Source organism: Diceros bicornis, chromosome 36 (assembly GCF_020826845.1).
Source record: "Diceros bicornis minor isolate mBicDic1 chromosome 36, mDicBic1.mat.cur, whole genome shotgun sequence".
Lineage (NCBI taxonomy): Eukaryota > Metazoa > Chordata > Mammalia > Perissodactyla > Rhinocerotidae > Diceros > Diceros bicornis.
The window spans coordinates 19923646-19937684 of NC_080775.1; the positions used below are offsets into that span (position 1 = coordinate 19923646).

The window sequence follows — 14039 nt, forward strand, 5'->3', positions numbered from 1 at the left end:
CTTAAGGAATTTGTAAGCAAAATAGCACCCACCTAGTTTTATCTCTAATTCTAGTCTTTGAACTAGGGCTGTGTGGAAATTAGTTTTAGAGCAGCTAGAGTACACTACTGATGTGTGTCACATTTGAAGAGGGATATTGATCTCCTTATGGTTTTTTTGTTGACTATAGACATGGTAAATGCTCGTTGTAAGAACATGTGAAATATGGAAGGCTTAATACATACAAATAAAAAGGCTTGTGTATTTGATACTCAGAGGTAGCCATTTTTAATATTTTCATACACGAATTTCCAGACAGCTTTTTATTCCTACATACATTTAGATTATATGTATATAGTTTTACAAAAAATTGCATCAATTGTGTAAGTTTTTGATTCGATAATATGCTGGAAATATCTTTATTCCATGTCAACACATGGAATTATCACTTTTGTGACAGCATAGTGTTGTATGAAGTTATTGCATCATCGTATATATAACCAGGCCCCTAATGATGGATATGTAGATTGTTTCCCAGTTTTGCTGTAAATGACACCGAGATGAAGTTAACTTGTGCACTCATCTTTGTGCACTGATCTGATTGGCTCTTTAGTAAAAATTCTACATATTGCCTTGGTGAAACAAAGGCATGCAAATATTAATACATGTTGCCACACTGTCTTCAGAAAAATTGGAACAATTTATGTTCTGTGTTTATGTTCCCTAGCAATACAAACCTAATTTTTGCAATGAAAATTATTGAGACAATATGATTTATTTTTTGGAGTTTCAGTTATATGCAATCTTGGTACCTGTTCCGTATATTAGGTGATAACAGAGAGGCTAGCAAACATACACATTCTTTTCTGCTTGTAATCTCCTGGTGATCACAATAAACTTGTCTGACTTAGATCAGCATATTCTTGTAAGCTCAGTTCTTACCTAGAGGTCTAACTTGTTTTTCGTTAGATCTAACTAGAGATCTAACTTGTTTTTCATTAAATCTAATATCTTCTTGGATTAACACATGTTCTTAAATGAAAATTATTGTTTCTATGTACATCACGGCTATTTTGTAAAGAGAAGAGCAGATGAAGTTGATCATCTATTTATTTATCATCTCAGGGTGTAATCAAGCTTGATTTTACAGTGATAAGTCTCCTGTTAACGCAATTACTATCTAACACAGACACTAATGACTGATTTCATGGCTTTGCTCATACTTAGCCCATGCTATTGTGGAGACTGAATATTTGACCTCTCCCTCAACCAAGATAAAGTTCTGGATCACTCACTATGTGCTTGGTTCAATAAGTAATAAAACTTACAGACCTAAAATGAGTCATCGTAACCTATTAGCTATCTTGTCCTTTGACGTTTAAACGCATAAACCAGAACTGGGAACCTGGCATATCTTCTTTGGCTATTCAGTAAAGTGTCTGATAAAGTCAAGTATCTCTGTAACCAGATCTCCTCTCTTTCTGAATTTAATTGGAATTGTATATGAAATATTATTGGCCAGGGCATTTGGGATTTAGTACATCTTCTCTAAGGCTTTGATATAGCCTAATACTTTAAGTTTGTTCCACAGCTGCCTTTTTGTTGTTGTTGTTCAGAATTAGTCTGGGGAGGGGAGTTTTTTTCTTTTTTTTAAATTAGGTGTAAAGAGAGACTAGATCATCTCAAAAAATTGTGTTTAACTCTAGACTACATAAGCATCATGTGAGTTTTTGTTGTTTTTCAAATTAAGCTTCCAAACTGGCCTAGACCTTGTTCCCAAGGAAGTGAGTGGAACAGTTTGCCAAATTGTCAAGGCATATCATCTTGTGGTCAGCAGAGGAAATTTTGAGTCCTGAGCAGCTGCTGTGCAGACTACTGAACCAGTTTTTGTAACCTGTTACAGACAGGCTTGTGATGGAAGTGGAAATAGAAAGCAAAGTAGTTATTCTCCTGATACCTGAAAAGAGGGAAGGAATGAACCTAAATTTGGACCTTAGCTGTCATTCCATTGAAAGCTCATTTTACAAATGAAGAAATTAATTTTGAGATGTCGAGGAATTTACTGAGGATCATCGTCTCTTCGATAAAAATTATTCAACTATCCATCCAGTGAACACTTTTTATCTTACAAAATTAGTGAGTGATTTTTTTAAGGAAGGAATAATAAAGGAATAACAAAGGAATGATGATCTTAGAGTTTCTGAGAAACATTGCTAATAAAAAAGGAAAATGAAATCAAAGACCTTATTACTAGAAATAATTGAATGAAAGTCTTATCCAACTTTACCTTTTGTGAAAAAGCTACTAAAAAATGATCACTGAAAGGAAAACAACTACCATTTGAGTGATATCTTTATAGCCAGATATCTTTATAGCCATGAGTTTCTTTGGTTCCTTTCAAACAAGGACCTTGTCTAGGTTTTCATTAAATTTATGGTCACTGTGAGTTGAGAGTTTATATCTTAATATATAAATCTTGAAAAAGCTTGTATCCTTGCTACCTACTTAAATTTAGAAATATTCATATCTGAAATATACCACAGTGTAGAGTGAATCACAAAAGCATTTATTTAAATTAGTCATTCTAAACCTGGGACCTATGTAACTCTTATAAAATCCTCTCCTGAGAGGTGCCAAATTTCTTTAGAAGGTAAAATATCCAGTAAACCAAATAGAACCTTAGGGGCCTACATATCTTGAAGATCTAGGAAGAGTTCGTTCAACACCTTTACCCCCAATTCTACGACTTATAGAAATATAGAGCTATTTCCAGGATTTCTGAAAATTTCTGAGACATTTTCTGTGTCTCCAGCTTTTAGGGTTCTACTTTCTGTATGTTTTCTCTGTGCTGTGCTATGTGGCATAGATATGAAGATCAGCACCATCTTTGAGTCTCCCCAAAGATCGCTTACACAAAACATAATGATTTTACTACTACTTGTTATGGAAGAGAATTTGGAGAAGAGATTTATACAGCAGCAACAAAAACTGGCAAATGGAACAGAGGTTATCTCTGTTGTTGCAGGGTCTTTTGGGCACTCCAACTCCTTAGGATTTGTGAGGGTGGAGCCTCATGTTGTTGCTAGGTCCTCTCCTGTTCCTCCTGTAGTCTTTTTTATCCTTCTCTTCTCCTTGAAGGTAGAACACTTCTCTTTGAATTCTCTGAAGTTGAATGGTATCCAACTCCTAAGAATTTGTACTCATACCATCTACTCAAACACTTAAGATATTTTTTCAAGCAAAGAAAGTTCCCTTATGCCACTTGACCAAGGAATTGTGGTGCCAGAATACACATTTTTTTCCTACCACTTTACAGTAAAAATTTCATATTAAACTTTGACAGCCAGGCCTTGAACAACTTAATACTCTTCAACTGCCATTTTGCATAATCAGTCGGCATACAAATCATCAATGTACCTAGATCACTGACCCTAGAGACTAAAGAATATATCGAATCCATGAAGGCTTACATGTACCAGTTATTTTAGTGGCTTAGAAAGCAGAGCAGCAGTAAGTTACTTGCTCTGAGCTGTGATATCTCATCTTAAATTGCACTTCTGTATTGCCAGGCAGTTCTGGAAGGTGCTGGTTATAACTGTACAGCATGGCATTGTGTTCGAATTCACTTTAGCTGTTGTCAGCAGGATGTTCCCTGTTTGTTTTTGCAACAAAGTTCTGCAGTGTTTCTGAATAGTATCTCTGCATTTTCTTGCACACTGGTGAAGAAACTCAAATGGAATAATTACTTTGTTGGAGTCATTGAGGCAGATATATATCTCAATAACAGCAGCATATACTGTGCAAAACTCATTTTCAAGATCTAAATACAAACCATTGATTCTCACTGAATGTATCAACAAGGATCATAGCATTCTAACCAAATAGGATAGTGATGCATTGTTGTTCAATGTTAGGACACAGTGGGACTGTTATGGAGCTCTAAGCACATTTCAACATGTGTAACTTCTTGGGGTCGGCCCCGTCGCTTAGTGGTTAAGAGCGCCTGCTCTGCTACTGGCGGCCCGGGGTGCAGATCCCGGGCACTCACCGACGCACCGTTTGTCCGGCCATGCTGAGGCTGCGTCCCACATACAGCAACTAGAAGGATGTGCAACTATGACATACAACTATCTACTGGGGCTTTGGGGAAAAAAAAGGAGGAGGATTGGCAATAGACGTTCGCTCAAAGCTGGTCTTCCTCAGCAAAAAGAGGAGGATTAGCACGGATGTTAGCTCAGGGCTGATCTTCCTCACAAAAAAAAGAAAAGAGCTTAAAAAAAAAAAAAAAAAACTTCTTGTTCTTAGCCTTCTGTTAAGTTTGTGATGCATGTGCAACATTAAAGAAACCTTGTGAGAGAAGAAATATTAGCAAAATCTTATACACTAGAAGTGACAAAAATTGCACTAAGACCAGAAGCACAAAAGAAGGATCAGTGAGAATCCTTGTCACATGACGTGATCAGTTCTGGAATTCATGAGTTGAGCCAGATTAACTTTCATCAACTTATGGAAGATATGAAAGCCAACTCTTAATATAGGTGTCATCTAAATGAGTCAAATGGCATTGGTGCACAGGGTCAGTGCATAGAGATGTTTGGATGGCACATTAAACAGAGAGAGGACTTGGAGGAATATTTGCTCTGGGAAGCATTTCAGTGATCACTGAAAGAAGTCGATTTGATTGGCCTGATCAGCGTCTGTCCTGGTTTCTGAATCGAAGCTGGATTGCTTTGCACTGATGTCTTTACCATGCTAGAAATCCCCTCAAAATGACGATTTATTGTCTTTTGTGTCATGCACTTGCTAAGAAGCAGTTGCCTGCAGGTTTAAAGGATCCGTTTTCCATTGTGGTGATGGCTGTACACTTGAACAGAGAACTCGCTCTAATGATCACCTCTCCTATACCTTTTATCAAAACAATTGATACTGATTGCATTGTCCTTTTTCTTGTGAAAATGAGGTGCCTTTTTGTGACTAGATATCTATTTGTATGTCTAGATGTGGAAAGAAAGAAATCAGGGATTCTTCCTGCCATAAAGCTGAGATTTAGTAAACATTTTTGTATTGGAAATACTTGTTTCAAGAAATAAAGGGATGGGCATCGCAGGGGACATCGACATCGTATTGGATTTACAGCACGTGGGTGTTTTCACGCCTGACCATGTTTCCTGGAGGGTCTACAGTGACGAGATATAGATTCTGATCATTTGTTTGAAATAGGATTCCATCTACAATAGTCATGTGATAAAGTGTGATCAAAATGAATTTTGAGGCAGGACCCCAAACTGAATTTCATTCAAGGCAACAAAGCCTGAGGATTTTTGATGTGCTTGGTTAGCACTGTTTTTTTAACTGATAAAGACAGAAAAGGAAGGCTGCTCATTCAGGAAGTATTTACTGACCCTGACTGTGAACCAGACACTGTGGAAGATACGAATGATATAATCATACCAGGATAGACATAATCTGCACCCTCACATGTGCCGTGTGACAGTCCATCTCTGTGTAAATTAGAATTTACCCCAGTTTATCTTTAACATCTTAACCAGTGGTTCTTGAATTTTATCGAGATCAGAATCACTTGCAGGGCTTTTTAAACCATAGAACGCTGGACTCCACCCCTAGTTTCTTTCTTTTTTTTTTTTTTTCAATTTATTTATTTTTCCAGCTTTATTGAGGTATAATTAACAAATAAAATTGTAAGATATTTCAAGTTTACAATGTGATGATTTGCTTATATATACATTGTGAAGGGATTCTTCACACTGAGTTAATTAAAACATCCATCACCTCACATATTTCTCTCTCTTTTTTTTTTTTTGATGAGCACATTTAAGTTCTACTCTCTTAGCAAATTTTGATTATATAATACAGTGTGATCAACTGAAGTCTGATTCCGAAGATCTAAAGTGAGTCCCAAGAATTTGTGTTTCTAATAGGTGTCCAGGTGATGCTCCTAGTCTGGGACCACACTTCAAGAACCCTAAATGCTCTAAATAAAGATCAAAAACTGCTTAAATGTGAATGGTGACAAGTGTGACTCTTAACAGTTCACATAAGTCACTGAATAAATGCTGTTGCAGAAAAGTTGCTGTTCCAGTATACTTGGAAAAGTGTGTTTTTGTGTGTGTGCCCAATGTCACTGTGAAATGAAAACAAAACACTTCTAAATTTTTAATTCTTTTTTTAATAATATATCTTACATTCAAATAACTAACCAAATTGGGCAGTTTTTGATAAGACATTCAAAAATATTTTTTGGTGAACCAGAGTGCAAGCTATAGGTTAAGAAGTACAGATTCAAACTTTGAGAAGCAGAGCATCTAATTTATACTCGATGCTGATGTACTGTTAATAAGTCATTTGGTTATATGATTTATTCATATTTTAGGGGACCAATTTTGACTTTTTCTGGTCATTTTCACTGAGCTGTCTGTAGCCACCTTTACCTGTGAAGTTTTTTTAAATTTTTCTCTCTCCTGATTGTATAATAGATTATGGTTTGGAGCCTTCCCCTGTCCTTCCTCTGGGAGACTCCTCTGTCCTGATTCTTCTATACTCTGTGTTGGTAACTCACATTACACAGCAGGTTTATAATATTTCAGAAATAAACTTTAGAGGGAAGGAATTCCTTAGCTTTTGCCCTGATATCAGAAGTAACACACCCCGTTGCACCCCTCAAGCTCAGAGCATTACCACACTTTTCAATTTCATTACTATTACTCTCATCATTTGATGTACTTGAACCAAGGATACAGGTTTCAGGGGACGTGATGGGAAATGTTTGAAGAGCCCTTAAGATTTTTCTCTGATTAGAGCCCAGCTTCTGTTTCTTTAGGTTTTAGGTCATGTCTGAAGTCAGAAAACGCATTTGATCTCTGGTTCTTTGGGAAGGTAGCAGTAGTTTTTCATCTTCTACGTACAGTGGTTCTAAAGGTAGAAATGTATAAGTGCACGAATTGTTAATTCATTACTGAGTGAAATACGGAGAATTCGGCAACTAGTAAAACTTGACTGCCAAAGTAATATCATCAGTTAAAAGCAATGGTATGCCTGTAAACATTTAGCAACCAGCTCTCTGAGGAAAGAAAATAGCCCTGATTTGTAGCATTTGCCAGTTTCTTTGATGCAAGTACTCCCATCATGACCAATTTTAAGCCACCAACTAGACATCACCAAAAATGAAGCTGGCAAGAGATGCATACAGTTGGTTCCTGGGAGCTGGCTTCAGCACACCAGGAGAGGCTTACAGCTTTATTGTTTGTTTGTTTGTCGTCAGGTGAGTGAGCATAGCAATAAGAAGGAAGAAGATCCTCAAGTTTTCAATATCAGTCCTTTATGTGAGCAAAAAGAAGTTTCAGGGCTGGACCTGTTCCAAACCACTAGCTTCCCATTTCCACAGAATATATTAAATAGCTCTCCATCTTTCATCACTGTAGAAATAACTCAGAAACTCAAAAGGAGCAACACACTCAAAGCAGTTAAAACTCATCACTGAAGGGAAAATAAACGCACAACATCCAGTAATATCTTTGTGGTAATAGCTCTGAGCTGTGCATTGTGTGTTAGGCACTTCCTTTCGCACAGTGCCACACACAATTATGACAGCACTTGTCACCCTGCATTGTGTGATTATTTGTTGGCATGTCTCTCTGACCCTAAGCTCCTTGAGGGCCAGCAACATTTTTTTTCATTATCTCCAAACCTTAGCATAGCGCTTGGTTAACAATAGGCACTTGTAGTGGGTTCTGTGCATCCATGGAGGACAACTCTGAAGGGCCATCCTAGCTCCAGAGCTCCCCCTGCAATCAACCTAGGCCTCTATTGTAACTGCATTACAATTGAATTTTTCCCTCTGCTCCATCCTGCTCCCCTCACTCCTTAACAAGCTTCGCTCCTGAGAGCGTACTACAACAAACTCCCTGCATGCAGATCTCCAGTTCAGAGACAAGATTTAATATGTGAGATTTTGAATATCGTATAATGAAAAATTTGGAAATTTGGCCACTTTTCTGCAATAGTGCACTTCAGAGCAACATTAAATAATTTGCATTTATTCAGAAACAATGAGCATCCTTTTGCTTGAGGATGCTATTAAACTAGATGATCCATTAGATTTTTTAACTTCCTAAAAATTTCTCTACCACTCTGCATTAAAATGACCTGACTTGGCTGTGATTAGCGCAGCAGAGTTTTGAGATAGACTACAAGTTCTTTTGAGAAGCAATTCTACCACAGTCATCAAGTCTCCCACACAATTCTGTACAAGTAGTATGGACTACTGGCATCTTTTTTTTTGTACTTTCATTGAAAATGTAGATATGTGTCTTTGGTCTCGAGTAGTCGGGCATAATGAACTTACCTCTTTATCACCTTAATTCCTTAGCACATCACCGGGGATTCTTTAGTACAAGCAATTCCCGCATGTCCTGTGTATCACGTGGCCAAGAGAACATGACATCTGCATCTGCAAGAATAAAGCCATGTCTATGGTACTAGCAGATCTCCTGGCTTAGCCGACGCAGAGGCAGTGTGGAAGTCTATCATAGCGTGTGCTTTGACTTCACAGATCCTCGAAAGCACAGTAGATTTCTCTGCAAAACATGTTTTTTGGGTTGTTTTTTGTTACATGATTAAGTGAAAGCATCTAAATGTGTGAATCTCAGAATTCGGGATGATTAATTTCAGATTCTTCAGCATGCCTCAGAACAGCTGTTATTAACACTGGGCTTGTGTGCCCTAGTTTTAGAATGAAGTTCCTACTTAACTGTGTCCCAGTAGTCCTCAAGTGGATTTATAATGCTCTTCTTACTAATAAGATCCCATTCTCAATTCTAGAAGATGCTTCTTTTAGATATCAGTTAAATGGGACAAGTAAACGTTCGACAATTTTCCTGAATTAGGGAAAACTAGGATGGACTATTATAATCACGGTATGATTACAAGTCAGAGAAATATATAGCTATAGAATTGCAGGTACTAAAAAACAACACACACATTAAACCAGAGCTAAGTTATATAGCTGTCTCTCTATACACATGTTGATAGATATAGATAGGTCTATAAAGGTATATGACATTGATCTTGAAATAGATAAATATCACAAGTGGGTTACATTTTTAAATGGTGCCACTGTAAATCAGCAAGTGAAATGTTAGTAATTATTCAGCACACATATTTTTACCTGTTTGATTAGAAGAACAGAAGAAAACATCAGGTTTGTTCCGTTTTATGTTTATGTATGACATTTGCATGCAAATAGGAGAAATATGAACTTGTTTTATTACATTCTATTGTCTCACGAATTTAGCATACAGTTTTGCTTTTTTCTTAATGAAATGCTTCATGAATTTGCATGTCATCCTTGCACAAGTGTCATGCTAATCTTCTCTGTATTGATCCAGTTTTAGTATGTGTGCTGCCGAAGTGAACACTAGTTTTGCATTTTATTACTGGTCAACTTCTCCTCCCCTTCCATTCCCTTTGTATTTTTTAATATGACTGAGCAAAAAGCAAACCTTCAGCACTCAAGTCTAGTCACACTGGACCTTAGATTTTCCCCGCTGTGCTGAGGCCCATAATGAGTGACCAGGCCTCCCAGAGAAGAGAACAATCAGTATCAACATTTTTTCCAACATCTTCTGTGCTTCCCTCACATAGGCTGGCCTGGAATGTGGAAGCCAGGGTAAATATAGGTGAAATGGCTCTGAGGACCTAGCAATGTGACTGTGGCAGCTGGTACGGGGGTAGCTCTATCCACAGCTGTATTCTGGAGCTCTGAATGGCCTGTCTGGACATAAATCGCAGCCTGTCTTCATGAATGCTAACAGATGGCAACCTCATGGCGAGACTGGTTTTATGGTGCAGATTTTGTATGGCGTTGGAGCAGCCAACGTTGTGTAAAATGTGACTGTAATGACACCATCACATTCCTTACCTCTAAAAAGCAAAAACTGGTTTTTTACATACATGGTTTAATACAATGTAAGAACATCACCTTTTTCTATTAACTGCTTCTTCCTAAATTTTGTTGAGGTAACAAAATCACAAATGGGGTTGTTGAGCAAAAATTAGTCAGCAACTTAGCGAACCAATATGAGTTCATCATGATTCCCATATTGGGCTAAATTTTGAAAAGCCATGTCCAGAAGATGGAAGGCTGGCAATAGTATCAAAGACAAGTGAAAAGGAAGGATATTAACTGAGTTATATCTGGATGAACTCAGAAAAATATGAGTTTGAAAAGGCAAGTAAATAAGTAAATGAACAAAATGGGCTCAAAACACTATATTACTTAATTATTTGGGCTTAGATCCAGGAAAACCACTTAATTGATTTCTTGCTTCATTCCTTACTGTTAAGAAATACTGTGCTCAAACTAGAAAAGGTAGAATAAGCATGTTAGGAGGAAAAAACTATAATGACAATAATAAACATATTAAGAAGAAATAAAATATGTGAAAAATATGTTAGAAGCATACCTAACTGCTTAAAATTAGTTCAAGATGCCACACACGAGGGAGGTGTTACCTGCAATTGTTTTCAGTGCACTCAAATGTCACTCATGTGTACCTGGCATCTTGAACTAATTTTAAGCAGTTAGATGGTACAACTTAAAGAGAAGGAAGACCTTGCATTCTTTTTTGTTTTAAAGGGAAAAAAAAAATAAACACACAATAGTCAAAAATGGAGCATAATGAATCAAAAGTGAATGTCCTATTAGGCTATTTTGAGAATTTAGTTTCCAGAAAAATCAAAGACTGCATCCCAGTTAAGACAATTATTGGGTATTGTGTTCATTTTCAGAGAAAGATTTTACATGGGCGTCGATGGAACAGATTTGATTTATAACAACTAAAATGATGAAGAAAAGGTAACAGATATAATGTGAATTAGCTGAAAGAACTTGGAGTATTTAGCCTAGAAAAGAACAGACTTGAGGAGAAAGATGGCTATTTCAGATATTTGAAAGGCTATCATATAGTTGATGTTTTAGACTTCATTTATGTCACTCCAGTGGGCAGAAGAACAATCAGCAAGTTGAAGTTACAAGTAAACAGGTCTTCACTCAGTGTAAGGAAGGTGTTTTGTAAGATTGCCAGCTATTTAAAGTAGAAATGGACTGCTTTGTGAGATAGTAAGCTTGTTCAAATGGAAGATGAAGTCAATCATTCAGGTTTATGGTCAAAGGAATTCCTGTATTACATGAGAGATTAAGTAGATGACCTCACATCTCCTTTGTTTCTAAAATTCTATGTTTGGTTTGGGGGAGAGAGTCACCTAGGACTTGTTCAACAGCTATGTAGGACTGGAACATTTGAAGATGTTGTTCCTTTCGGGGCATTTTATTTTCATATATTACAAATAGTGGCAGAAGATAGGAGAAAAGCTAAAATAAAATGTCTTTCGGTAATGTAGATGGTATCCTGTAAAAACTATTGATTAAGTACCAACATCATTGCAACAGATGGCACAACCCAGTGTTAAACCAGTAGGCTTTGTCAGGGTGAGGCTGCCAGTCCAAAAATTGAAAACAGGTGGCAAAAGTTCCCTGGGGCAGTTGGCATCTGTAAGTCATCAGTTACTGTAAAGGCCGTGGTCAGACACAAATTAGCTTCATTGCTGATGACATTTTGCATAGCTGAAGGACCTCACAGCTTTACTTAATTAGAATTGTAATGTCCTATATACATGTAACTGATCACCTTTGACAATTGTTTGGTTCTCTTCTACTTTGTTAGCCTAAGTTGCAATATACCAGATGTTTTATTTCTGTAGCACAAAAGGATCATAAACACATGATGGAAGGCAAGATGCACTTATCTGTCTACACCACTCCAGCATTTCTCTATGACATTTTCTCTGGTTCTTCCATTCATCCATAACCAACCCTTAAGGAGAAATCAAATACATCTGTACTTGATTTCTGTTCAGTGGAAATTAAATCCCACAAAAACCAAACCGCAGTTTGCACTGAAAACGCTCCTTTTTAAAGTATGTTGCTTGCCTTTCTGACATTATATTCCACTGCCCTCTTGCCCCTCCCCAATGTATATGGAAGTGAATTAAAGTCTATTCATAGGTGAATTTTAGATAAGGGACGGATAAAAACTTAAATCTCTAACATTGTCTAAAATTGGTACTTTCCAAGCCTTGGGTTTTGTACTTCAAAGCTTCTTTGGAAAATGTGGTGGAGAGTGAGAATTTAGTGGAAAGGCCAGACTATTTAGTTTGGAGAGAAATGAATATCTTGGAGTCCTTTAAGCATGTCATAGGAACATTTCTGTAGATTCTTGTATACCATCAGCCAATATTCCAGTTAATGTGGTAAGATAATTTTCTTCTGGATAATTTGTCAGAAAAGAATTTGCTTTGTTGAAACAGTAAGTTACTGTACTTATAACAATTGAGACTGGCCTCAAAACAGGTTACAAATAAATATAAGGGAAAACAGCAGCATGATTTTAAATACTCTGTTTTTGAAAAATAAATACTATGTGAAGTCAAGGGACAACGTACTGCCTATGATCCACAGGTCTATTTACCTAGACTTTTTCTGTTTTCTCCACAGTAATATGGCAAACTATTAAGGCAGAAGTCTGCTACATAAAGTGGCTAGATTGTTAATCTAAATGAAGAAGAAGTAGATAGAGTTGGTAGAATTCAAATCTTATTCCTATAGTTGTACATTAGCCTCCCTCTGTCCCCCATACTCTTCTGCACCCCAGGAGAAATTTTATCTTCACCTGTTGTATTGTTTCTTAGTAGGCGTTGATCAGTTACCTAAAATGAAGAAAGCATTTTGCATTATTGACTTTGGTCAAGCCCTTGGGAACGACTTTCTGCTCATGATGGTCCTCATACCTTTTATGCATCGACTATCTACCTAATCAGAAACCTGGTTCTTGTTAAAATTGAGAAACAGTAAGCCGCTTGGCAGATTACATTGACATTTCCAAGAGAGTTCATATGAGGAAAATAGAACCAAGAAATAGACAGTGAATGCCTTTGTGTTGTGTGTAACTGCAATGTGAACTTAAGCCTTCTGTTTATAATGAAAGTTCTGTTGGATGACCTCACATAATCCAGATTTCATAGCCGTTGCTGTGAAGCACATGTAGTAACATCCTCTACATCTAATGAAGACATTACCTTGGCTTATTCTTTTTCTTTAGAAGACAGTTATGGCATTTTTCCATTGGTGACATTGTGCAAACATAATGACATATTTTAGACCGTCTTGACTATGAGATTCTCAAATTCTCTGATATTGTTGTGGCCTCCAGGGATGCCATCACAGTTCAGGAAGGGACTTCTGGGGAATAGGATGCAACATGCTGGCACCTCCAAGAACTAGCGCAGTGAAAAAGTGATAGAGGACCAGCCTGGTATCCCACTGGTGCCCCTGAGTCATCCTGAAGGAGTCCCAAAGAATCTAGACTAAACATGCTCTACCATGAAAGTCTTGCTCTGAGCTTCATTCCAACATCACAGAAGGATTTGTCAGAAGTTGGCAGAAGTATAAAATCCCTTGGATATGACAGGATTAAACCATGCAGCTGTTTCCAGTATCTTCAAGCTCTGCACTTCTCCTTTCTCTCTGTCTTAGTAAGATTTTTGAGTTTACATATGATTTTTAAAAAATATATCGTTAATTTATAGTGTAGCCAATTTGTGATTATTTTTTAGATTTTAAAGTTGTTAAATTATGCAGATTCATCGTTCCTTTTTGCATCGCGCTGCTTACCTTTTAATTATTTCTATTTTTCAAGAAGCTATTAGAGAATGAGAGGAGTGAATTATCCAATATTTTAATATACTAATCATTACATGATGAACAAGTTGCTTTAAGAGGTGAAAATCAATGGATAAAACCAAGTTTTACAATTACCTGGATATTTGGGTCTATCACACAATCTCAGATCCTTGTTATCATAAATAAGTGGAAAACTACTATAAGTTAGTTAACATTTCAACTTGGACAATCAAGGTTGCTATGCCCTAAATCAGAGGTATGGAATAAATAAAAGGGCTGAGATGAGGGGGCTGTATTCTCTGAG

General features: G+C 37.0%; 1 protein-coding gene and 1 non-coding gene across 3 annotated transcripts in view; one reads left to right on the forward strand and one right to left on the reverse strand.

Annotated features, from left to right (window-relative positions):
• PLXDC2 (plexin domain containing 2) overlaps nucleotides 1-14039 on the forward strand; it is a 425253-nt gene that overhangs the window by 121488 nt on the left and 289726 nt on the right. The gene's annotated exons all lie outside the window — the stretch shown is intronic.
• On the reverse strand, nucleotides 9307-9413 carry LOC131398965 (U6 spliceosomal RNA). The gene has a single exon (XR_009217041.1). It is a non-coding gene; the product is annotated as a U6 spliceosomal RNA (small nuclear RNA).